Source organism: Phalacrocorax aristotelis, chromosome 1 (genome assembly GCF_949628215.1).
Source record: "Phalacrocorax aristotelis chromosome 1, bGulAri2.1, whole genome shotgun sequence".
Lineage (NCBI taxonomy): Eukaryota > Metazoa > Chordata > Aves > Suliformes > Phalacrocoracidae > Phalacrocorax > Phalacrocorax aristotelis.
The window spans coordinates 101734043-101759543 of NC_134276.1; positions in this window are offsets into that span (position 1 = coordinate 101734043).

A 25501-nucleotide genomic window follows, 5' to 3' on the forward strand; every position below is an offset into this window, starting at 1 on the left:
CATTCACCTTCATTCTTATTAACAGACCAAAACCGAATGCCTCCAAATCCATCACAAGGCAACTAAATGAATTGCCCTGGCCACCCAGCAGCTTCTCCCCTGCTACATTTTAGATGTTGTGACAGGCTCTTTGGTGCCTATGAAGAGCTCAGAAGATTTTCTTTCTCGCAGCCACCTGTGTGCACACTCATGCTTAGGGCTGTGCCTGTGCCACTATATCCAACAGCAACAGGGAGCAATCCATATCCCCAGTGGCTACTGGCAGAGTTTGGCTAAAGTGTAGCCTGCAAATTTCTGGGAGCCTGTGTTGCTACCAGACACCTCTGACCCTTACAGCTTGGTGGTGCACCAGCTTAGAATGCTTGGATTTGCACCAGGCATGATCATGGTGGAACACCGCAAAACTATCAGCTGCAGTTTTGCACTGGTGTATGGTGTTGTACTTGAATCGTGTGGCTTTTGCCCAGCATGCAGGTCAGGCAGCTGAATTCATGTTGTGCCTCATCTCCAGGGGTCAGAGCCTCCAGGAAGGAAGGGCGCAGCCAGCCGTCATGAAACAGGAGCAGGAGCTGTGGCCAGAGGAGGGAGGGGTGCCTGTCCTGGCCCAGGGGGGCACTGGGACTCCAGGTAGGCTGAAGTGCCCAGGCATACTTGCTGCCACTGTTACAGCATTCAGTGGCTGGTTTGGGATGGACAGCAGTGCTACCAGGGCTGTGTGTCTCATGCTGCCACCATCCTTGCCTGTCCAGTGTAATGCTGCTGAGCCACTGCAGCTGGATCTGGGCTCCCTGATCATGGAGCCAGGTAAGTCCCCAGCCTCAGCCTGGTGACTGGAGGCCAGCAAGGATGGATGACAGTGAAGATTCATCTATGTCTCTCTGGCAGAAGATAACAGCATCGCAGCCATCATTTACCACATTGCAATATTAGCTCCACCAAGGTCTCTAGTCTTATTGCAATAGCTGTAAAAAAAATTCAGGGTTACTTCTTTCTGCCTGTATGTAGCTTTTGCTTTTCCTCTCTCCTTCAGCCCTTCCTCTCTCCTTCTCTCCTTCCTGTAAAGCAGGAAATTGCTGCTTATAGTCACACATCCAACCATGCAAAATACATTTAATGTCTCCCTCTCACAATCCGTGAGAGTTTAGTCACTCGTTGGAACAACTCAGACCCAGTGTTATCTGGTTTACAGGCTCTCCTTTCCCTTGCCAACCTCTCAGCTGGGGCTTTCAGGGCTCTTAGGGTTACCTGCCCTCTAAGATCAACATCTGCTGGCATGTTCTGAGGGGCCCGGAGGCCGGGGGCCCCTTTGGAGAAAAGATCCAGACAGTTCTGTAACATTGTGAAAGGCAAATAAACACTGCAATGTTGGCTGGGCTTGCCCACCCCTGGCGTGGCTGGGAAGGGCAGGGCTCTCTCACCTTGCTGGGGTAGGCAGGGGCATTTCTGGATGTGGCACAGCATCCTCAGCCCCATCTTGGAAGTGTGCCTGGAGGAGGGTGTGTGCCTGCCTGCCCACGTGCCTGACAGGTCATTAGCTCTGTGCACTGTGGAGTGTCTGCTGCCATCACACACTGCGCTCAGCTGGCAGGGACCAGGAGCAGAGGTGTTGATATGGCTGGTAAGGAAATAATCATTTGCTGTTGTGGCTTTATCTGCTGTGTTTATCACATGAGAGTGACAGTTTGAGAGGCTCCCGCTGACTGTTTCCTGCAGCTGTGAGAGTTGTTGAGCACCACGGGTCAGGTCTCTCCCAGATTTGATCCTTGTTCCCTCAGCACGAATAAGGAGATGTGATGGAGTGGTGCACCTCTGCTGTTGCTCCTGCCGCTGCACCTGGATACAAGTGTGAGAAGGCATACACCCACAGGACAGCTGCTCTCCCCATCCTCTCCCCACAAGTCCCAGCCATGGGTACTCCCCTGGGAGTATGGGGTCTTGGAGGCCTAGCTGCTGGGTAGCTCACAGCTCTGGTGTTTTAGGTTTGTGGGTTCCCAAAGCACAGCTTCTTCACCAGAGCCAAACCTCTGGTGCAGCTTGTTACAGTACCCTCCAGCATGCCAACCCATGCTAGCATGCCCCTTGGCATCCTGTGCCCCTTTAATCAGATTTTCGTTTCTGAAATTTGCCTTGGCATCACTGCTCGTTGTAGGTGCACTCTCAGCAGCAGGCCTCCAGGCCATCTCAGGACAAGCTGCCACCAGCAACCTCTCCTATCTTCTGCTTCTTGTCCCCCAGCCTCCTCCCCCTGAATGGCCTCAGGGGATATGTCTGCATCCCTTTGCACCCTCTGGTGTGCTTCAGCCATCTCTCTTTGTGGTTTTCTGTCTTCTACAGCCAGGAAGATGAATTTGGGCCACACAGATAATAAGGCTGTTTGTAGCCCCTGGGAGTTTAGGTAACATGACTGTGAGGGTGTGCACTGTTCCCCAGTGTGTGGGGTAAGGATGTGGGGTGCAGGGGATATAGAGGTTGCTGGGATGGTGCCAGAGTCATGCACAGGGCAGAGCAAGTCCATCCTGTCAATCTGGTCCCTATCGCCTATACAAAATAGCTTCTGGAAATAGCTGTAACCATGCTCAGGTGTTATTTCTAGGAGCTAGTGGGACAGCTCCAACACAGAGCCCAGGAATATACTAATACCTGTGCGGTGTGGAAAGTCAGAAGTCTACTGCTTTAGCTGGGGATGCGGTCCTAAACTTATTTAGCAGCGTAAACATATACTCCATCTGTATATATACTAGCAAACAAGACAAACCCAGGGCACAGGTTCAAATGCTAGCTTGTGATTTGTTTCTATTTATTAACTACTATCAAACTCCCTGCTCAGTTTTGGCCTGTGCCAACTAGCACTTTCCCAGAGCAAGGTTTGGAGATGGTACTTGCTACAGTCTCTTCCCAGTCCAGAGGTAACCACTCTTGTTGGGTAGAAAGAGCACAGGGGAGGAAGAGTTTTAACTGTATGGATGTAGCATATGGTTCCACCTAGCCTCTGGGCCAGAAAGCAGCCCTTGTCTGTTTTATTTATTAGTACAAACCTAGCCAGAGGGGATCAGCCCCTTCCTTTAAATGTACTCAGCAAAGAATTACTTAGTAATCTGTTTGCATGACTGAAAGCAATTGTGCTCCTCAAAAAAACAAACAAAAACCTCTTAAGTTAGAAGAACATTATTAAGGTTGCAAAGTCAAGTCCTCAGAAATTAGCTGTTGTCTGAGATGAGGATGCTTGTGCAACCTTTATTTGTAGCCTTTACGTACTTGCCTTATGACAGTCTTCAGTCACTGTGTGCATGCTATTTTTTCCACTGAGCTTTGTGTGTGCACAGGATGGGCTACACAAAAATAATGACAAGTCCTCTGCTTAATGTGTGATTCCAGGCTTTACTTATTGCACAATGTTAAAAGCTTGCTCAGAAGATACGGCTATCAGTTTCCTCATTGCCTTTCCTGTGGTAGACACCAGTAGACTGTGTATGGACTTCACAAACAAGAGTGATTTTTAACTCCTAGTGCTCTGCTGAGGGGAGAGGGTATAATACCCTTGTTTTACAGTTGCAGAACATCTAGTAATTTCGATGTTCCATTTCTAAGAGCCTGATAATTTCATTTTTCAGTCTATTTAACACTAACACCAACATCCAAGAATGGATGCCATTTGGCTTTGATTGAAGTTATGAGTTTCAACATTTTGGCAAGTCAGACCGTAAGGCTGTAGGTTTGGCATGCATAAAATGAGGAATGCATGACTTTTTGTGATAAATCCTCAGACCTGATATCACGCAGGCACACTGTGGCAGAGACAGGAGCACAATTCAGCTCCCCCAAGGCAGAAGTCTGGTTTTTCTGTTTCTCCAGTCCCCTGACTCATTGGCTTCATACTTTCCAACCTCTGCAGCAAATAAAGCAGATGTACTTCAGACTTTACGCTACTTTACCATGCTGTCTTCATTCATGCCCAGAGCAGGTCTCTTCCATTCATTCAGCAAAGCACAGCTTCTGTGGAAAAGATCACAGAATTAACATACCATCTCTGTCTGGACCCGAACCTAAACCCAAACCTAGGTCTTCCTTTTTAGACCTGTAGGTAAGGAGATGAGTAGGGATCCACCCTCCCCCCCTTGTTGGTATTAAGCAACCTGGACTTCTAATCCAATTTCAAACCCAGACTCTCTTGCTCAGACCTAGACATTTCTCATATAACCAAAGATAAAGCGTCTTAATTACAGCAGCTGTTAGTTTCAGAATGTTTGGCTTTGCAATATTAATGTTATTCCTGGAAAGGGAGAGAATAAAAATGGTAATTCCTAGTCTTTGGGGCAGAGGGGGAGAGAAGGAAGATGTCTGTGGACTGAGACCTTACTGCTACCTCTATGGTTTGAGAGCAGATCTGAAGTGTGTGGAGCTGATGCAGAGAGCTCCTCCGCTGGGGCTAATGCAGTGGCTGTTAGCAACACCAGGTAACAACCCCTGGCAGAACCAGCAGCTGGGAAGGATGAGAAGAAATACACTTCACTGAGGCACTCATAGATGCTTATGTACAGCAGGGAAGTGGCTGAGGCTCTTTCAGGCCTTTGAGGGAAGTGGGATCTAGCAAGCCCTGAACATGCTCCACCCAACCACCTCTCCTGCCCTGTTCTCTCAACCCTGGGATTTTCAAAGCTGCTGTTTATCCCCCTCCCCCCCCCCCCCCCGATAATGTCAAAGCTAGTACAGCTACTCATGGGACCACAACTGGGCAAACCTGCAGCCTTTTAAAAATACTGTCCTCTGAATACAAAGAACAAGCACGGTGAAGTCCAGGGAGCCACTTTTCCCTCCAGTCCTTGGTAAACATTTTTCACTAGTTCTAAAAATAAAAATGCTTTAATCAGCTACCTAAGCAATCCAGACTCAACAAATATCTTTATTATATGAAAATAAAGAAAACTTCCTGCATCTGGTTTGCTTTCAGCTACTGTTATCTGTTTAATAGGCACTGAGCTAAGCAAGAAAAGCATAATAAAGAAAACAGATTTATGTTAGACTTCTTGCATAACTCAGGACAGGCATTTTCTCTTCTCCAGTGACCTTAGAAGTCCCTAGTCTCTGTTAATTGTTGGCTTGTTGTATGCATTCACTGAGGGGCAAGCACATGGCTGAAAAAAAGTTTTTATGCCATATATATTTGCCACATAAGAAAGGAAAATAGTGCTCCGGATTTAAGCCATGTAGTTAGTACAGGCTGGCTGATGAGACTAGCCCTCCCACAATTAGGTGTTAGAAGATGTGCCTGATATGCCATTCGCAGGTCAAATTAGACTTCATAAGGTCAGCTGCCGCTCCTGAACACTGCCTGCCCCACTCCAACTCTGCCTGGTGGCTACCACTCACCACTGGAATCTGTTTCTGAGCATTACAGAGCTCTTGGACTGCCTGCCCTAAAGCAACTGTGGCCAGACAAAGGCAATCTCTTTTCACATAGAACAGAACCCCAAGCCCTGTGAACTTAGCTCTCTCTGTTTGGCGTTACTGATCCGTTAGTCTAAATATGGTACATGGCAGTTTGATGGAAATCATTTCCAGTAAGAGAGGATGTTTCCTCAGCAGTTTTCAAGCTGGCTCTGACTCAGGCATTCTCATGGGAGCCCATTTAACTGGTCATTAGGGAGACAGCAAAAAGGCATTGAGGAATTTCATAACGAAGATGTGCATCCTGTATGAAAGACCTCCTGAGAATCCTCCTGGCCATTGGCTCTGTGCATGCTTGAGAGATTTTATTAATGCTGCTGAAAAAGTATTGCTGAAACTAATCTATTATTTGTGCATAATTTTAAAGATGCTGTATTGTACTTGTTCCAGCAATGTGATGAACCACTGTGCTTGTAAAATGCTGTGCTCAAACAAACCATAATTAAACGTTTAGAGTCGATTAACACCCTATATTGCAACACAGTAATCGATGGTGGAAAGGTTGCAGTTACTAAATGAATAATGGGAAGAAACATCCAGAATTTGCTATGCAAAGTCTTCTAACAAACTAGGATCAGAGTAAAGATGTCATGCAAAGAGTCTATGTAAGAAAGTAAAGATTGTAAATTGTCCTTACAAAAGCCATAAGAGACAGAATAAGTATTCCTTCATAACACACGCTCTCTGATTTATGCCTTTTTGTGCATACGTGTTTCAAGGCACATCTTTTCCAGATTAGCAGTGATGGGGAGTTACTAAGGCTTTAATCCTGTGAAGTCCCCACATACACAGATTTCTTTAGGTGTCATGGCAGGACCCACTGACTTTACTAGGATTACTAACACATTTAAAACCATGTCCCGTCCTAAGAACTTCATTGGACTGAATCTAGTAGCTGGCAGAAGGGTGGGTGTCATGGAGGCCAGAGTTTTGGTTTCCATTTCAAGTCATCCAGATCGTGGCTGCTCCTGACTCCAAAATGCCTCAGTGTGGAGGTGGCAGGCCAAGTGACAGACTCCCCATTGAGGTGGTTCTGTGGGGCTGGCGTGTCTCAAAGCCAGCTGTCCTCTCCACAAGTCTCAGCCAATCCAGAGAGATGAGGGCCTGTTGAGTGAGCAACCCATAAGGAGATCTTCTCATCCCTGACACTCAAGCAGAGAAAATGTAAAAGGCCTCCCTTACTGACCCCTCTTTGTAAGGCTCAGGCCTTAGGCAGGAGTTTTCTTCCCTTTCATTTGGAGACACGCTGATTCTTATCATTAATAGTAAGACTGTTTGTTCAATGTTTACTGCCAAGCCAGACTGAATCACAAGCATCTTCTGCTTGCCTGAATAAACAAGAGCTATCATGAGTGAAATCATGTTGCCTAAGTGTTGGATCAAATATCTACAGGATTGCAAGTTTGGTTCCCAGGCATGTTGGTCTGCAGCTACGTTCAGGGGTAGTGACACTGGGGGAAAAAGGCTTAGAAAAGGAGCAGAAAAAGGAAGAAAACACACATGGGACAGAAGGAGAAGGAAGTTTGTGCAGATGTGCAATAAGTTTTTTTAAAAAAGTTGTAGTATTTGGTTGCTCTGCGCCAAAAAGTGAGACATACCATAGTTAATCATCTCCTTAGGCTTGCTAGTTGAAAGTCTCAGAGAGGTAGGCATTGATTTTACAGGTGAAATCCCAGAAAACTTTACATCAGGCAAATATGACAGGGTTTTGTCTGCCCTTAAAATTTCCTTTCCTTGGATAGCTGGATGTGCCCTATGGGTCTCTACTCCAATATCTTATGTCTCTGATGATGCTCTCTGTAGTTAGTGCTATTATAACTCTGCTTGCTCTTGTAATTCATCTGAACCTGTCTGATGTCTTTCTTCTTCATGCTAAGCTCTTGACCTCAGTAACTTCTTATGGCCAGGAGATCCTTACCCTAACAACATGCATGAAAAAAGGGTTTTTTTAGCTGACCTAACTGTCTAAGCCTGTATTTTAAGCTATTAATCCTGGTACAGCCGTACAGATGTGTAGCTTTTTAGGCAATCTTCTCCAGTGTAGCTTAGCCAAGATACCCCTGTAGCTGAATTTAATATGTAAATTTTAGCAAAACAAACTAGCTGGTACTTGTTTTGAAAAAAATTCCTGCAATGAGAGGCATGAATTACACACAATTATTGACCCTGCAGTGTAAATACCGATGATAGGAAGCTTTTAAAATGTACATTATTAAACTGGTAGAGTGTTTATACTATAAAGACTTCAGTGGTTTAGCAATTAAATGTATATTTATGAACTCTCCTAAATAGATATTATTAATACAAAAAGTTCAGTTTTAAGTTAATTTAAAAAACACTTGTCAGATCCAGGACACTAAATTGTCTATAAGCTGTTATAGTCTTTGATTTAAAACTATATAAATATCCCCCACATAACAGCTTCTTTCAAGGTCTATTCCAAGGACCTTAAGTGAATGTAAAGTCTTTCTACTGATTTCAATCAGCTTTGAAAAAAACACTTAATCTCGTGCCGGCATTACCTGCTCACCATTAACTGCTCTGTCACGTCCATGCCAGAGGATGGAAAGGGATGAGGAGTGTGATGCCAAGAAAGATCATGTACTTTATTTAACAGGTTTATCCTGATGGCACTCAGTTCCTTTCTCATCCAGTGTTTGCTGTTGGTCACTGATGATGTGTTGTGTGAGTGATGGAGAAAAGCCAGTTGTTTTCAAGTATTCAGTTGAAGCTGACTAATCAGAAATGGGACCTGGTCTGTTCAGTGCATGCTCTGGGTTCCGGGGTAGGAGAGGTCATGGCCCTGGGCTGCAGCAGGAGTGAGTCTAGGGAAGGCATGCAGAGCACAGGGCTTGATGAGATATAGGTCCAAATGGTGGGCTGGACTATGGGGAAATAAAGACTCAGGGGAGATAGACTGGGTTATATCGGCAGGTGGGAAGAGTATATGGGGCCAAGGTGAAAGGAAAGGCATTCATCCCCTTTTGGTATTGTGCAATTATAATACCTCACTCAAGTCTTTGTCTTAAACCTCTTGATCCATCATGAGTGTGAAACTAAATACACCAATGGTGGCCCCAGTGGGCATTTCGTCTGCAGCTATAGGGAGTAATATGATTTCCCAAATCACCCTTACAGAAGGGGCTATACTCTGCTATCCTAACTGGTCACAAAGGGCAGAGATATGAGATTGGTTTGAATTTCAGAGATGGATTTAGACTGAGACAGAAAGTGGCAGGCTGGAATCCCGGTTAATTAAAAAAAATATCACCACTTAAAAGTCCCCTTCCTTACCCCTCAGCTTTCCCGCTTGTACTGCTACAGTTATTTAGACATGTTGGGCAGGTCAGGAGGAGACAAACTCACATGCAGAGAAATCAGGGGATGCTGATCACCTGAATCATACAAGTAACTAGTTTGAACTAAAATAAGAGCTGCTGTCCTGTTTGGACTCGGGATTCAAGTTACCTTTTCTGAAACCATAGTGTTTAAGTAACATCTCTCTGTTCCCTTTCCCCTTCATTCCCTCACCTTCTGCCTTTGAGTTTCCATGTGGTGGTGCAACCCGATGAAGACTATCAGGTCTGATTTTCAGCCAGGAAGTTCAGCTGAAAGTCAGAGGGTACTGTTTATCCCAGCCACCAGGCCTTTGTGGGACTGGCCCAGCCACCTGCAATTTGTTGGCTGCTCTTCTGCTGATATGCAAGAAGGCAGCCTGGGCAAAAAGTCCACCTATTTATTTGCCTCTGAACAGATGGTGGGACCTGACTTCTGACAAACTCTTTTCACCTCCGGTAGTGCCTGAGTGGCTCTGGGTCCTGAGCCATCTGCCTCCAGCACAGGAGGAAGATGCTTAGTGCCCAGGATGAAGGGAAAGAAGAGAGAAGAGCCTTGATATAGTTGTGACCTTTAGCTCCAAGCCAAGGAAGTTTAGCTATCTCTGGAAGAGGGGAAGTTAAAATAAGTTATCCAAGTTATTGTAGAGATTATTACTCTCTCTGGGTTTTCTCTGGGAAAGGTGATGATGGGAGAGCACAAGAAAGGGAGCTGCTTGACTCTCATATAGTGGAGGCTTGTGGCAATGCTGGACCAACCTGACAAAACTGTCCCATGAGAAATGGGAGTGGTGGAGGCATCCAGTCGTGTTTGCTTTTGTTGGCTCCGCATATGTGGTCCTTTAATATGGCAGGACATATTGCCAGGGTATGGAAGAAGGGAGTTGAAGTTTCCTGGGGTTTTCTGCCAGCTTTTTACCCTGTTGCCAATGAGGGTCTTTCTGGTGACAGGGTCAGATTGGCTTTAAAAAGGTAGAAAAAGGGGCAGAGCTCACGGTCTAGCTCTAAGCCTGACACCTCTCCCAAGCTGCTCTCAACCAGAGTGGATTATAAAACGTCTACATCCCCATATATTGCACAAGACTTCTGCACAGAACCTGGAAAATCAGTTCCCTGACAGGCAAGCTGCCCCCATCATCTCACTGAGGATCTAACTCAGATAGTCAGTGTGGCTGGTATTTTAAATGCCCCAAATGCCAACTCTTCTGTTGCTTGAGTGGGAAAAAGAGCAGCGTGGCTGCTGAGTGGTCTCTCTGAATTTCCCTTTGGTTCCGGGAGGGGGAGGCATGTAAGAAGGGATGCCAGGTGCCTGCTCCCCATCCCCTGGAGAGGGGAGCCGGCTGGGGAATTCATGGGGATGTGGAATGGGCTGCCCTCAGCTAGATATGTGTGCAGACCACTGTGTGCAGCTTTTCATCTGGATGACTCACAGAAGCAGGGCTCGCTTCAGCGGTGTATCTTTGCTCCCCCCGTTCTGTCCCTGGGTGGGTTCTGCATGGAAAGACCGAAAAGGAGGAATTCCTTTTTTAACACAGTGGGTGTTAATCAACATTTTGGGAAATGCAATTACAGGTTCACAAGCTGTGGAAAGCTCTGGGTTTCCCACAGTTGGTCAGTATGGTCATCGTCCATGGCTCAGTTCTTTCATTAGCTGCCAGGGACACTTAACCTCTCACAGTGCCTGCATGAGACTGGGAATGTTTTCTGAATGACTAAGGTGCCAGCCCTGGAGGCATACGTGTACAATTTTGCAACAGCCAGCACTAGGATTTTCCTAAGAGAATTAGGAACACTGTTTTTCTGGGAGCCAAACTCTTAGGTTTTTTAAAAATCCCTGCCTTTTTGTTACTAGCTTTCCAGCTGAGCGTGTTACACTCCTGGCACAGCTGCTATACTCTGCTGCATTACTCAGCTTTTGTGCTGCCAGACTGAAATGTCAATGCACGTAACTGTCAGCCTCCCAGGAGGCGAAATGTAGAACACCATTCCCCCCTCCCTAGGTAAGCGGTTTCAGGATACAGCTCGGTCAGTTACGAGAAAGATTATAGGATATGTTGCCTGAGGTAGTGAGGAGCTGAGCTTGCCAATACACAATGTCCTTCCCAGTCCTCAGTTCCTGAGAACACCCTGAATGGTGTGGAAAAATAAGGTTTTCCCATTATGTGCACTTTCCTGAGTCATTCTGCTAAATTATATTCGTGTTGCCATTTTTCCGCATTCCTACATGGCTATGCCCTGACTGCTATGTCCAGTGAAAATCTTCGTTATCAGAAGCCATAATTTGCCTACCAGCTCTCAGAGGTGACCAGTTATTGAACATTTACACCCTTACCTTAAGTCTTCACCTATACAGAAAGGCTGTACTGCTCTAGTCTTATTGATATAAGTAGAGTAAAACAGTCTCTACCTTTCCCCCACTCCTCCTTGGTGCAGATGCAATCTCACGGCTATAAAGATGTTCATACAAATCTGTGTTATTCTTACAGAGAAAGCAGAGTGTGTTTTACCACAACAAGGCATTTTTATTTCAGTATAACTGTATCCCCACCAAGCCCTATGCTGATCTAATTAGGGCTAATTTTGTACAGAAGTGGGTGCCAGGAGGAGCACGCTAAAACGCTGATACATGGGGGCAGAAGTATACACACAGGGCTACTGTCTATGTCTTACATTCTGATGTGGCATTCCCACCTGTGGTGGGACAGACCTAGCCCTGTATGAGAAGGAGGTTGTATCACTGACTGAAATAATTGTACACATACCGAAACTGTGTTCAGACAAGTCGTATCAAGAAACACAACTTATTTTCTATTTCCCACCCTTTGGAGGCTGGACTGCCCTGCTGTAAGGCACTCCTGACAACAGGAAGAAGCATAAGGTCCACAGGATGACATGTAAGGTTTGGTCTAAGAAGTGAAATACCAAAATTATTCGCTGTTTAAATAGACAGTTCGAAAGAACAATGTCCTATGAATTAATGCCTCATGGTCTGAAGTGCTCTTAGTGTTTTAATTCATTTTGAAGGATTTGGGAGAAAATGGCCCCTGTGTCTGGAAAAAACCTCACACTGACCTCGCCCAAGAAATCTGTGTGCCTTCTTCCTCTTTTAAAGGAGCAAATAAGGATGAATCTAAATGAAGTGGCCAGCAAAACTTCAAGCCAAGTCAGTTACAACATATCTGCAACCACAAGCCAATTAGGCCTGCCCTGGGGCTTTAATACAGCGTGCTAGACAATGCCAGTTTCTGAAAGTCTGTAGTGCTTTCTAGTCCATGCAAAAAAACCAACTGAAAACTAGGTAAATAATAAACATGTTATGTAATATATTTTTGAACACGTAATATTCATGCCATTTCTCCAGAGCACCTCAGTTGCAGGATGAGATGAGACTTTATTCAAACCCTGCTGATAGTAAAGCACTCTTTAGAGGATGACTGGCAGAGCTTCAGTAGTGAGAAACTCCTTGGCTGTGAGCAGCCGTGCCCTGCCTTACTGACTCAGATGCTGATCCTGAGGTCTGAACCGTCTGCCCCTACAAGTTCAAGCAGCCACAGGGCTGCTCTGCCGGCTTATTTATCAGCTGGGAAAGTCCCATATGGCCCATTATATATAGGCTGGCAAGGCCTAGCATTGTCAAGGTGCGCTTTGCTTTGTCTTCGCTTTCTCAGTTGTGATGGTCTCCTATACATGGAAGGAGCTGAGTGATTTTGGCTTTAGTCAAGCATTACAGCTGACTGCTAATGACTGGTCTAAGGAGCTTCAGTTCTACTCTGGTGGTACAAAGCAATTTTAGTCAAGACCGACGATCTGTCCAATAATACTAACTTTTAGAAAATTTTAATGTTTTCCAATAGTAGTATCAGAATCCAGGCTGCAGTAATAGTAATAATTTCTTTCCCATTGTCCTTAAATGTGTTGTGAATGTATAACAAGGAAGCATAGCATGTCTTATGTGTTGTGTCATCAGTTCCTCATGCTCTGCAGTGAAATGGGTCAATGCAATTTTTAGACAAGATAAAATGAAGTTACCATCCATTTTCCTTCTACAATCTACAGTCAGGGGTAAGACTTGCTTTTTTTTCCCACACAGCTTCCCAACTCATAGGCAGCACCTTACTTTCAGTAAAGTCAATGGACTTCTGCCATTGCCTTCACTGGAACCCAGAATTCACCAATATGTTTGTAAGTTCTCATGTTTTTCAGGAAATACATCAGCCCTGAGATAAAACAAACAGCTGACATGTGAAATACTATAGATTCAGGCACATTAGCCCCACATCGCTCAACCCTCACTAGTGTAAAAATACTCTGCAAAAAGAACTCCCCAGATAGCCTGTACTCTCATAGAGCCTGCACAGGACCACAAGTGGGACACCAATGGCAGCAGGCAGCAAAGCCAAGCGTTAGGGGAAGGGGAGCAGGTCTGGGGAGGCTTGGGTTGGAGGGACTCTGGGGTGAGAGAGAGAGCTGTGTCACACATTCATTTGTATTACCTGCATAAACATACTACGTGCTCTCCTTCTACATTGCAGGATTTTGCTTTTCACAGCTAACCTCTGGTTATACAAGTGATTTCTTACACGGTGCACTGAGCAACACCTAATCATTTTCCCTCACATGGGGAAGTTAATGATTGTTTAATGTGTCTGGAGCAATGACATCCCGTGTTTGGCTTATAGGTCTCTAAGGCTATCCGGGAAGTTTAACTGTGCAGTATTCAACAGCTGAGTTTTCCATTTAATTAATTTTGGCATTCTTTTTGTATTCCCATCTCTTTTCATTTCCAAGAGTTCTTTGGAAAATAAACAGCATCTGATTTTGCAGATTAAAGCAAAAATTCACATTCATTATTCCACATCAAACATTTTCTTATGGATGAATGAGGAGGAGAAAAGTCCTTGGGCCTCTGGTAAAGAGAAGAGAGGTCCCATGTCTTCTACCCTGTGGAGAAGGACCTTGCTCTATGGAATTGCAGGTTTCTGCACCAAAAATCACTCAAAGCAGCAGCTCACTCCTTCCTGGGTGGCAGAAAAGCTCTCTGTTGTGCCCGGTCAGGAGGAAAAAGGGAGAGAAACTGATGTTGAAGTAGGGGTGGTGGTGGCCCTGTGGTTTCCCATACAGACCTATTCAGCTGAAGCACAGAGCTGTCGGTGGTGATCCCTCTCAGTCACAAGATATACCAAGGTCATTTAGGGCACTTCTACTGGCTTTTTCAACTGCAATTTGGACATCATATTCTCTTTTGCTTTTGTTTGTATTTAATCCTAAACAAGTGAAAACAGGTAACTTATCTCTGAGGAACCAGAAGGTACCCTAAATCTCAGGTAGTCATGTTAAGGGATGAAAAAGTCTTAATCAAGCTTCTGTTTTCTATTTGGTTTGGTTTTGGGGTTTTGTTTGTTGTTTTTTTTTTTTTCCTGATGCTTGGATCCTTGTCATTCCAACTGGATTTTTTTTCAGCCGTGGCAGCTGTGGGTCCAGGCAAGGTAGGACTGCTTTGGGATGCTTTGACTTTTCTGCAAGCAAGTCCATTAGTCACAAATGTTATTGGCGGCATTTGTTATTCTCATTTTGAAATTTCACATTGAGTTTTGAAGATAACATAATGCAGAAAAATGCTTTTAATGATCAATCTACAAGGGAGGGGGAACTACTCTGCAGGAGATCAGAGTGGATAATGCAAATGCTCTTAGTGCCTGGGGATGTAGACAAATTAGGGAGAGGCCAGAGGAGAGCTACAAGAACAATAAGAAACTTAAAAAACACAGTCTGTTTGGAAAGATTAAAGGAAGTAGGGAGCTTAGGCAAGGGCAAAGGCTAGTGAAGGATATGTAAAGTCTTTGAATATTTAAAGGATGTTATAGGATGGCAATCAATTTTCTTCAAGTCCACCTAGGGAAGTACAATAAAAATCTACTCAATCTATAGCAAATATAATATACCTTGTTTATTAGCAAAATCTCTTGCTGTTGTTGTTTGTTCCTCTTTTCAAAAAAGCATGTTAGTGAAATGGTAGAGTGGGTTATCTAGGAAAATTGTGGAATTCCTTCCCAGGATGTTTTCAAGATTCAGCTAGACAATCCTTTGCCAGAGATGCCTTGTTATACTTAATCTTTCCTTAGTACAGGGGTTTGTACTAGATGAACTTAAGCTGCATAAATACTGATGAGAAACAAGTGATCAGCTCTCCATCACTTTTTAATAACCTGTTCTGTGCAGTGTGACCAAGGAACACAAAAAAGCTGAAAACAGACCCTTGTCTATGGTCAATTGGATGAAAAAAAATGGTCTGATAGAGGTTTTAGGGATTTATCAGTCTGCATTAATGTTTTTCTGTGACTCAGGCAGCCACAGACACTCTTGCTAACTGAGTTACTGAGCAGGGTACAGTCTGCAGACAGGTCTGAGAACATCTCAAGTGTTCTGTCCTCAGGTTTTTCCCTGTTCCAGGGAAACCAGGTGATTTTTTTCCTCCTCACTGATAGACAGGTGAGCCTCCTTCTCTCCAGACTTGCTGTCCTTTGTCAGGGTGTCTGGTTTGGAACCTTGTGCATCATCAAAGCAACACTCACATCCTCCTTGTTGAATCAGGGAGCTGGAGAGAGTTGAGGGAAAGGATGACATGCCTAAGTAGTGGTTTAGCAAACACAAGGCAAGATGGAAAGACCTGGGATATTCAGTAGGGTGGAGAAATAAGTCCCCAGTATAAAAGCTGTCCCTAGGGAGTATGTAATGGTAAGCCATTCTCTATGTCCACTAGGAGAAGGGCCAGGTGAGGAGCAAAGTGTCCTTTTCTCTACCCTGGCAACTTCTCTGTGGATGCTGCCCCTTTCTTCCTCCCACCTGGTTCTTCAGGCCTCACTGCAAAGGGAAATCACTTTTTCTCTGACCCTGCAAGAACCCATATCATTTGTGTCTCCAGTGCTGGCCATGCTTGGCCCAGCACGGGGACTGAGGAAGCCCTCCCCCATGACCACCAAAGCATGCTAACAAGCCTGTAGGAGCTGCCAGAGGACAAGGTACTAGGGGAGCTCACTCTGCTTTTTGGCAATGAAACACCTTTTTTCTAAATAAAAATGTCCTTGAGAAAGGGAGTCTAATTTATAGTTAATAGCTGGAAGGTTTTGTGAGAACTTGGTAAGGGCAGAAAGCTCTGGAGTCTTATGGTCTGGGATATAATAGAGAAGGATGGTTTCCACGAATACTCAGGACTATTATTTTGTGCTGCACACAGGCTTTTTTTTTCCCCCGAGCTTGGTCTCTTCCTACAATGCACAACATGTGCTGTACAGAAGCAAGACAAGACAAAGCTAACCACGTAGGTCATGACTCTGAGCATGTGGGAAGCCACTCTCCAAATATAAAAGTAAAGGTAAATATCTGGTGTTGATAAACACATTGTGCATACTTAAGACCACTACTGTTCCTTGGGTGCCCTTTGTTAGTGTAAATAAGCTTCATCTTGGTTTGTGGCAAACCTCAAATATTTGACTTCAGTCTCAGCATGGTTGACCAGACAGTATACAGAGTTATTCATCTGTTCCTGTGCATGGCTTTTAACACTGTAACTTATATTAAATCATTCTTGACAATGAAACCCCAAGCGTTTCCAAAGAAAACAATAATAGAGGGTTAGAGGATCCTTCTCTTGCCCAGTCTAAAGTTGCTCGGCTAAACATCCAGGTGCTGACCATTCTCCTACTCCAAGGAAAATGTTACTCCTTTCTCTCCATTGCATCAGTTTTATTAGTTTCAGTGATAATGGGGGGGCTACAAACCTACTGACACCATGTGTGTACCTTTGCCCAGGCATGGAGAAGGGGCTGCATGTGGGTGAGGGTGCCTGGGACACCCTGCTGGGGGGTGGGGAACGCAGCTTGAGTCCACACCTCTGCAAAACATTGCACAGCCTCCTGAAGCAAGTCTGCATGTTTTGACCACCATCATCTGACTTTTGGGAGTACAGGGAGCAATCAGATTATGTGGGGAACTGCACCTTTGGAAAGCTCTGAGCAGAGCCAGATGGATCCCAGATTCCTTGGCACTGAACGCCCTGGATTGTGCAAAGCGGGTGGCTGTGTTGCTGTAAAAGTACTAAATAGTTCAGCACAGTGGGTTCTTTGTCTCCTTCACTCATAGCTATTAGCATGAAGAAAGTAGAATTTGCAGCACAGTTTGACCCTGGTCACTCCAGCTTTGGAGCGCTGTTTGGGCAACTCTGGCTAAAAGTGCCTGCTTCACAGCAGTGTGACTACCTAAGAGCACAGTGGTACAGAGTTGACTATGTTTGAATGCAAAAGTAGTCTAGAAAAATATTTAGTGCATGTGGCAGCTATATCTGTGCTCCAAGGGACCTGAATGTTTTCATTCCCAAAGAGTCTTTAGGGCTTAGCTGACATTGTACCTGTGTAAGCCAAACTTTAGATCATCCAGCTCTTTCTTGTCTGCCATCTAAATTTGGAAGCAAATGAGGTTTGCCAGCATGGTCTTGAGGTGCCAAAGGTCTTGCACACAGCTGAAGGATGTGCATGCAGTGAACCTAGTTGCAATGGCTCTGGCAGGCTTTAGCTTGGAGCCATCACAACTAGCGTGGCTGCAGGCACATCCTTGTAAACAAAGCATGTGGTTCTCTATTGCACTTCTTCCCATCAATACCCACATGAAACCCAGGGACGTAGTAATAACTTCCTATTCAACAGCCCTGTGAGTAGTGCCTTGCATGTCGACTTGGGTCTTGGTCCTTCTTCTGCCTGGTTGGGGCCAGGCTTTTTCTCTTGAGTGATGTGCCAGCCTCAGCTGTAGAGTACTTGGGGTGAATGCTTCCCCTCTGGAAGTTCTTCTGTTTGGCAGAAGACACTTGAACATGTACTGTGTTTCAGAAAAAGAGAGAGTGATCGTGTACACTGGTGATTTCCCACAGAATGCCTAAAATTAAAATCTTCTTTCCAGTGAGTGCGGTGACTCAGAGGACCCTTTTTTAAAAGGGGCAGCAGTTGTCCCAGTAACACAGAACTACACCCTTCGGCTGGACAGGGAGTTGCCAGTTTTGCTCATCCCCTATCACATATTTAAGTTAATGTTTTTGGCAACGTGTTCATAACAAAGCTGAACTGTCATATTCTCTGTGCAAAAATTCTGTTTGCTCCTTGTTCGAAGCCACGTAGACATACCTTTCTACCAGACTGGTCTATGCTTAATTTTTAATTCCCTATTTTTCTCTTCCCTGGCCGCTTTCGTCTGTCTCTTCCCACTAGCAGTGACCCAGGTGGAATTTGCAAATCCTGGAGGTTTGACCTGTCTGTGGGTTGTGGGGTGGCAGGGGCAGTGGTGGGGTGTGGGCGGTGGGGGCTGTTCCTGTCAGCGTTTGGCCAGGGTGGGTTGTTTCCGAGCTCCAGTTTCTTTCCACCCACGCGGATGGGACACACAACGCCTGCTGGATTTCCCAGAACAAGGCTGGCCAGGAAAACGCAGAAGCCTTGGCTCCGGCTCTGGGTTTTAGTGAAGTCCTCTCCCAGGAGCAGGGCTGGTAGTGGCAGCATAGTGTGGCAGGGAGGCTGGCTGCAAACCCAAGTGAGCAGCTGGTACCAGGAAAGCATCTGTATTTTTTTAAAGAGAGAAAAAGACAAACAAGATCCTCTTACAGCTGGACGAGTTTAAAATGCCAGGTCTGGCTCCTTCTCTTCGAGGCCCTTATTGGGAATTATGTCCTCAGCCATGCCCCAAAGACCTCCAGCTCCCCATTTCCCCATGGGAGGGACGAACAGCTGCAGCTCCTTGGGAAATGCTCTCCTCCCTTTCTCCCTGGCAGGTAGATGCAGTTCTTGAGCTTTCTGAGGAATTAGTTGCATCAACGATGACAGCCAAATAGTTATCAAGGATGATAAATTTTGGCCATACTGAGTGGTTTGCTGAGGAAACCATGAAGGTCACAAACTGCTCAGTATATGACCCACTGACTGGTTATTCATGAAGGTGACCCCAAGCTTTGCTTCGCTGAATGCAGTAGACGAGCCCCATCTTGTTGTCACCATTAAACTTGATGGACCTGTGCTGACCTACAGTAACTTGGAGAATGAGCCAGAGCAGGAAGATGACCTTAATTTTAAGAAGAAAGTTTAGAGCACCACAGGAGATGCAGAAACTGCAGGAGTTCCTGAATATGTGCTGTCCCTGCCCATCCTGAGGGATGAAGTTTACTCCATTGGGTTGTGCTGAACTACCAACCTAACTAAATAACATCACGGATCTTCAGCACAGGCATGACAAGGCAAAATCCTAGAACTGGCAAGACAGAAAGAAACCTGTAGGTAGGCCTGGAATAGGTGTTTTGCCAAGCTGACATCATCCATGGAGTTACAGGCACACCCACATCTACATCCTCATGTAGGTCAGAAACCTAGACCTGTAGGAAAAAATATGATTGAAAAGCAGAGGAAACCAACCAAACTGTTTCTAAATTTCAGAAAAATGTAGTTAATATAAAGAAAATATAAAAATTCTGTTAATAATATCTGAGACACTATGAGTAAGACCAAAGGTCCGCTTTGCCTGGCCCTCAGCAGTGACTAACAGCAGACACTAAAGAAAACAACAAGCATTCAGTGTTACTGCCATCAAGTGTATGCCCTTCCAGCTTTCAGCCATGTGTGACTTCTGAAATTTTTGAGCTAGATGGTGTGAAATACTATTTGATGTTTTTCTCCTCCTAATTTTTCATATTTCATATGAAATATGAATTATATTTCATATAATGATTCATATTTCTAGTATCCATGACACTCTATGGCAGTGAGTTCTATATCTGTAGTGGGGGGAAGGTTTAGGTTGTGTCTTTTTCAAATTAATGTGATACATGCAGAGGTGAACATGACCATAAATCGTGAAGATCATGAATCAGTCATTCAAATTAGTAATCAATTCCAAATGGTGCCATTCAATTTCTCTTGCTGACCTCCTTTGAGACATGGTATTAGCACACGGAGAGCTTGGAGAATTGAAAGAGACTTAATAAACCAGCCTTGTATTCTTTCATATTTTTTCAATTTTAAAAAATGTTTATTTAGTGCGCATTAGCTTATGAACTTTCAAAGAGATGTTTCTTTGAAATTCAGTTTGAAGAGTATTATTGCAATGTTGTAATTAACTTGGCCTTAACCTGGGAGTGGAGCAAACAAGCAAGCTTTCACAACATTTTAGCTCAGAAATATTGACATCTTGAAGACGTTTTCCTTACTGCTGTATCTTGCCTATCCTATCAGATAAAATTATTATGATAGGCCTCTTCTTTATTTGATTGCCTCACCCTAGATAAAGGCAATACAACATTATTTATTTTGCAAATACTGTTATCTGTCTTATTAGATGTGTAGGCATATATCATTATGTTATACACATTGAATGGAGAAAATCAAAAGGCCTACAGAACGACAGACCATTTTCATGGACTATATGATGCTAAAAGACAATTTATCAAGCAGAAAGAAGTGGGATATTAGATGTGACATTCTGCCAGGCTGTTACCTGATAAACACTTTGGCAATGTGCAAGTACATCTCTCAGGTTAAAACACCTTTGGAGGTGTCATTGCCTTATAGGAAAAAGGCTACACCAGAACTAACATATGGCCATACGGACGTCAGAGGAGGCAAGCATTCTTCCAGCAGGGGCTGGTAGCACATGCTGAAGGAAGAGATGTGAGGAATAGGATGTGTGCAGTACCGCTGCCTGCGAGTACCCTCTCGGTGCAGCAGCAGTCAAGTTACAATTTTCAGATATGGAAAACATCCTGCACATTTTATTTCAATAGTCATTAATGTACCTAGATGCTGTTTCTCATCAAACTTGTATTTAAAGTGTGAAGATCTGCATATTTTAATTGCTCTGAGGACATCTGCATTTCCCCTTGTTTATAAAACTCTCTGGGTCACCTTTCCTGTTTGGCCAGGAGTTGCCATGGGTCTAACAAATTGACCTGACATTCACTCCAGTTTTGTGCACCTCAAATCAGGGCGGCACTGGGGAGTTTGTGAGCCTCCACAGCAGTTGTTCGTCACTCGTTTGATGGCAGCGGTGGGACCGGCACGCTGTAGTCCCCTTGAGGAACTGGGCTAAGAGAGTTTAAAAACACAACCACTAAGATGTATCGAATCTCTGTGGTTAGACCTCAGGTACCCTCCACTTTGCCCACTCCAGTGAGGCATCTCTGTGCCTGTCATCCTGCACATGTAACCACTTCACAGGGCAAGCCTGGTGAGGGAAACCACAGGCTGAATGAAGACAAACTGTCATTTCAGGATTCACACGGGAATACAACTTATCTCCGTCTTATACAAACTCAGTAATCATGTCTGTCAGTGGGCTGATATTTTACATAGATAAATGTGCATGTTACCGGCTGACTCAAGCAACTCTGGAGAGCACCTCTTCAGTGTGAAGTATGTTTATAAACCAAGCTTTCTCTTAATTTTGAATAATGATTACCGTGGCACCAACAGGATATTTTTCTGATAAAGACACCCATAATTAGATCAGTTAAGCTGGTGCTTTAAATCCTCCTGTGGCAGTCCTAGGGGTGTCATCCCACTGCTGCTGCTGGGTTGGTTATACAGATGTGCTTTTGGCACAGGGTCATGCAAGAAAACATTTCAGTCTTGGGTCAAAGGTAGCTTTGGGGAGCAAGGTTTCTTGAATGATAAATTGGGGAATGAGAATTCCTCAATTCAGGCATGTGGTTCAGGTCCTCCAGACTCCAGGACTTAGGTGGGATTTGACTTGCACATGTCTCCCAGGTAGCGTTTGGCAGGACAGGGAAGGGGACAGAGGAGTAGGAATAGGGCCTACTTGTTTCCTGCTCTGCTAAGAGGCTGTGAATTGGGGTAAGACCGAGAGCTGCACCTCTTCACCACAGACTGAGCATGTGTACTTATTGCTTTCCAGGTAGAAAAGAGGCTTAGAGAAACAATGTGGGTACCCCTCCAAACTGTTCAACACCTCTGTGTTGCTTTCACAGCAGGGATAGACAATAGTGGGGATATTTCGTGAAGGTTTGCAACATGCAGCAAGGAGATGATGGATCACTAAGCATGCCAGTCTATGATCAAGATACGCCTTTCACAGAATTGGTAATTACTTTTATTAAATGAATATGAAACAAACTTCTGCTTCTGCTAAGGGAAGGAAAAGGGCAGAGCCTGGACATAGTGCAAAGCTAAGCGCTGGTGAACCAGCTTACTCCTGAGGAAGCTGCCACCGTATGCGCCTGAGGCAGAAGCCAGGCAGATTCCCAAGGCCTTTGGGAGAAGCCAGACAGATTCCCAGGGCCTTTGGGAGAGGAAATGCAGGCAGTGGGGCTGCTCTGCTGCCTACAGTGGTATGCATGGCTCAGCAATTGCATGGCTTGCCCCAATATAGTTTTAAAATGCCTCTAGATATTCTAGGTGGACAGCATCTCATCTGACCTCAGATGCTGCGTAACCTATGTCTGAGTTTGTCTGGACTGTCTTTGCAGTGAGTGGGGAGAAAGAGACCCTGTAGCAAACAGTCCACCTCCTTCAAAGATCTGTTGCGAGGAGGGCACGAGTTGTGTCCTAGAAGAACCTGTGTCTCTCAGGGTTCTAATAGGAGTCTGTGGAAACAGCACGGACACAGACACCAGCACTGTAGACATTTCCACTGAACCACCCTTTCAGTTAATGACCCCTAATGAACATACCTAGGCAAGAAATTCTGTTCTGTGAAGTGATGTGTTAACCCTTCTCTGTCTAAGGGATCCTCCATTAAGGCAACCTCTGTGGAGTCATTGGCACTGGCACTTTTTATGCTTTACCTAACATAACTATAAATGTTCTTATACATGCACATTAGTTAGCGGTTGTGTTTAACTGAAGTGTTTGTGTCAGGTGGCTCTGGAATTTATCAGCTCTTAACTTCTTGTCAACAGTGCAGTGTAATATGGTGGACACTGCATCACCATGATGGCTTTCAAGTTTTGCCAACTTATTGAAATATTTTAAACCTTATTCCAAAATTGTATCTTCTTTAAAAAATAAAGGGAATGAAGTTAAAGAAATCCCTGACCTTAGGATTGTGATGCTATTTTAAATTACAAAATCGAAATCACCAAATTCAGTAACCTCCATAATTACTTCAACAACATGAAGTTGCTGCACCATGGGCAATATGAACCACCCTTGTTTTTCTTGCTAACGGATGGATTGTGTCATCTAAGAACTGCCCTGAGTTAATGACACATTGGGTTACATCACCTCTGGGAAGCACTACACTGCTGTGCTTCCCAACCCGTTCCAGAAAACTAGAGGAAGCTCGGCAGCTATTCCACATCCTTATGGAAAACACACTGCCTCTTTTCCTGGCTTTTGCAGAAAGAAAGAGGACATTGAGCAGCTCAGGTGCTAGATGAATTTACTTGCAAAACCAGACTGAAGAACAATGATGTAATTCTTTTTATGATACTAAAGCTACTGTTCTACCCACCCACCCCTTCTCAGCCCACATCATGTCATTACAGACTCCCGTATGCTGACAGCAAAGAGACATCTTTCCTGAGGGTCACCTTTCTCTTAGGAACCACAAGTGTCTACCAGTCCTGCGGTCCCTTACCTGTGAATAGCAGGTAGCAGAAGCCCATGACTCAGAAGGAGTCACCTTCTGGTTTATGTGCTCACACCTCTGAAGAAGAATGCCTTCCCTGAATATGAATCCTCTGTAGACGTCTGTCTGGACCCAGAACATGAGAAAGTACATAGTCCACTTCTATTATGGTATTCACGATCAATAATAAGTGGAAGAAGTTGAAAAATGCAATTTCTGAAAGGTTCACTCTAAAAGAATGAACCACTCTGATTAGACTACGTGGGCACTGACTGTATCCCTCCTCCCAAAGCTGTCCTGCAAATATGCCTCTGCCTCATCTGCCATGAGTTATAACAAACCACATCAGCATCCTCCCTGTCTCACAGACACTCCATGGCAGGAATATGATTAATCTATGTAAAGAGAAGTCTCAGGCCCAGAATCCCAGGTCTTATTGATTTTCTTTGGCAAACTAGCACAGATAGATAGTTTTCCACATATGACAGAGATTTTGTCTTCTTTGAGTGCGTTGATGTCCAAAATTCAAGCTGTTCTAGGCCTAGTGGTAGCTGCCTAGAAGGAAATTATCTTTCACCAAAAGAAAAAAAAGCCCAAGATGGAGTCTATTGCATCAAAACACCCTAACTGAAATCAGGCAATTAACCCACCTTTTACTTAGTCAGAACTAACTGGAATATGTCCAGGTGGGCTGGATGCCTGGGCTTGACACAAGTGGCCTCTGCTGAAGTACAGTACCCAGGATTTCCCACTGACAGAAGTACTTTGTGTTAGAGTTGTAGGTGACAGGTGTACGCACTTTTCTGCGGCAGAACCAGAGGGTGGCTAGTCACATACCAGTTCTGGATTTGCCCAGCTACACCATCAATACATCATTCTTTTCTGAAAAATCATCAAATAGTAGCTTTGTACTACATCTGGGCTTTTCTGTGGAGCGCTTCCCATTCTTTGAAATATGTCCCTTCGATATGGTGGCAGTTTTGTGAGGAGAATGGTGGAGAACTTTCCCTCTAAAAAGTGCAACTCCCAACCCAATGGTGATGATCAGCCTTTTATGTCTCAATGTACCATATGCAAACTAATTGCACCAAGCGTTTATGTGCTGCTTTTTCCCTTTCATCTTGTAGCCATTCCTGCAGCAGATTGCAAAATGAGGCCCCCAAGGTGTGAGGCTGTAGCACACGAACAGAAAATGTTCATCTGCCCAGTTTTTCAAGGGCTGCTTTCATTCTCACAGCATGTGTGGTTTCTGTGGGGCCTGGTGTCTTTGGGTTTTTTTCTGGTATTACATAAGAAGATAATAAATTCTCATGTTTTTCACTTGTTTACTGACCCTATACAAGTGGCAGCAGTGCGAAAGGGGAAATACATGGGGGCAGAAATCATAGATACAGTCACAACCTGGAATGAATTTGAGACTGAAAGGAAATATCCATGGGGTGCCCTAGACAGACACTGCTTTTCTAGTGAGGGCAGTCCTCACTGGGAAAGTGCTTCATGTTTATTTTCTCTACCACTTTTCTCTCTACAGATTTTCTTCAAATAGCGACTTGCCTTTCTCTGAATGGGATCCTGTGACAAGAGCCTTCTCAGTCAAGGAAAAGAGCTGTCAGTTATCTTCCTGCCTTTAATAAAGCTAGGCTAATAGACTGTTAATATTCCCTACTCTAATTAATTGCCTGGAATTTATGGGACACATGGTATTTACAGCATATAACTTATTTTGCTGCCATATTAATGGTATACTGCAAAACTAAAATAAAAAGGGAACAGAAGGATTTTACAGGTGGCAGCACAAAAATTAAAGCAAACTTTTGCCACAAAGTGGAATGACAACACTTGCTGAGGACCATCCAAGATCAGTTTCAGGCCACATTTTTCTATTCTTGTTTAAAAAGTGTGGTGTGGATTGCAACAGCACAGTTGCAACCAGTTATATGTAGAGGAAACTATAAACTCCATCCTATGACTAACACGATGAAATTTAGGATTACTGTAATGTAGAAAATAAGTTCTTTTTAAAACATTCTGATTCAGTATAGTTTCTTTCTCTCTTCCAATCTTGACACAGTTCAGCAACATGCTTGTGAGATATTCAAGAAAGAATAGGT